Raw genomic sequence first — 1,985 nt, 5'->3', positions numbered from 1 at the left:
CTTACCTTGTTGATTGTTTAGCTAATTCTACGTGAGACATCTCTTGTGCGCTTATAACTGGTCCATGTGGGATCGATATCTTTTTATTACTGACGATAAAACTATGCACTTGCGGTTGTGTAACAAGTTTTTGGCGTCGTTGCCGGGGACTATGTCTATAACATTAGAGATAATCATTTGAGTTATACTAAACTTTTCTTTTCTTTTCTATTACATAGTTGTAACTAGTCTTGGAAATTTGGTTTTCACAATCTTATCTTTTATTTCTGATTACTTTTTTTGCAGTTTGTCTTGTTGCAATTCAAATTCTGCATTTTATATTTTCAGAATTTCAGTTTAGTTGGTCTTTGCCTTTCAAGTAAAGAGAAAATTTTATGACTTGTTATCTTATTCTTTGTATGCGAAGATCTAACCTTGCAGGAGATTTGTTACCTTTTGATCCTAAAATTGATAGAACTTTTCATAAAAGAAAAACCTCCCAAAGACATCTAGAAGAACAAGAACATTCAAATATGGCAAACAAACTACTGAAAGATTATGCAGCACCATATGCAAGAGGACTTCGTTCTAGCATCACAAGGCCAGCTGTTAAAGTCAATAATTTTGAAATCAAGCCTGCAATAATCACTATGGTACAACAGAATCAGTTTAGAGGCGGACCAGACGAAGATCTTAATCAACATTTTGAAGTTTTCTATGAAATCTGTGGTATGATGAAAATGAATGGTGTTTTAGCAGAAGCAGTGTGATTATTATTATTTGAGTTTTCTTTGAGAGACAGAGCCAAACAGTGACTAAATTATTCGCCTGGAAATAGTATATCCACTTGGGAACAATGTGAAGAACTATTTCTGGACAAATTCTATCCTCCAAGCAAAATTGCTCATATGAGAAATTTAATAGCAAGCTTCAGACAGTCAAACTTTGAATTATTATTTGAAGCACGGGATAGATACAACAATATGTTCAGACAATGCCTACATCATGGTTTGGAAAAATGGCTAGTTCTACATACGTTTTATAACGACATCAACTATCATACAAAGGTGTCTCTAGATTCTGCAGCTAGAGGGGCACTTATGAACAAAAGCTTAGATGAAGCCGAGAGTATTATTGAAAGTGTAGCACAAAACCATCATCAATGTGCAACAAAAAGAAGTGGAGGCTATTCTTATCCAAACCTAGTTAAAGCATCAGGAAAATTTGATGTAGATGCAATTACTTTGATGTCTTCAAAACTAGATGCTCTTATTAAAAAGTTGAAAAATATGGGAACAAATTCTAGCACGGTCAATACCATAGTGTGTGTTTGTGAAACATGTGGAAGCACAGATCATGCTCAAGACTCATGCCCATTGGGAACCATCTCTACACATATCAATCAACTTGAGCAGTGTGATGTAATCATGAGTTACAATAAGAAATAGAACAATCCATACTCCAATACATACAACCCTGGTTGGAAAAATTATCCAAACTGATCTCTTATCGTAATAATCAAGATCAAGGACTATCCACGGGGGCTAGACTGAGCTACCAGCCTGGGAAACAAAACTTTCAACAATAACGACCTTCTCAAGGCTATCAATTTTATAAATTGGAGAAAATGCTTGAAGAAGTCATTTCTGGTCAAAATGAATTGAAGCAAGAAATCAAGTTGTTAAATCAGAGAATGGATAATTCAGAGAAACACCAGAAAATTCAAGATAGCCAAATTACATAGATAGCTTCTTCATCTTCAAGAGTATCAGGATAATTTCCTGGAAAACTAGATGTAAATCCAATGAAATACTGCAATAAAATCGAGCTTAGGAGTGGACGGACTTTAGGGGATCCTCAAGTGACTGCTCTAAAAGGGATAAAAATTCAAGAAGAGCTCTCTCATCCAACACTTAAACCAGTTCAGATTCAAGATGATGAGGAGAATACCAAGAAGGTTGAAGAGACTCTTCCACGCTACCCTCAAAGCCAAGTAATCCCTTTTC

The 1,985-nt window shown here is 35.3% G+C and overlaps 1 non-coding gene across 1 annotated transcript; it reads right to left on the bottom strand.

Annotated features, from left to right (window-relative positions):
- Positions 1–885: 885 nt before the first annotated feature.
- On the bottom strand, positions 886–991 carry LOC122049936. The gene has a single exon (XR_006131175.1). It is a non-coding gene; the product is annotated as a small nucleolar RNA R71 (small nucleolar RNA).
- Between the last annotated feature and the right edge of the window lie 994 nt (positions 992–1,985).

This window comes from Zingiber officinale, chromosome 2B (assembly GCF_018446385.1).
Source record: "Zingiber officinale cultivar Zhangliang chromosome 2B, Zo_v1.1, whole genome shotgun sequence".
In the NCBI taxonomy this organism is placed as follows: domain Eukaryota; kingdom Viridiplantae; phylum Streptophyta; class Magnoliopsida; order Zingiberales; family Zingiberaceae; genus Zingiber; species Zingiber officinale.
The sequence above is the reverse complement of the archived record's forward strand: the minus strand, read 5'-3'. Positions and strand labels throughout refer to the sequence as shown.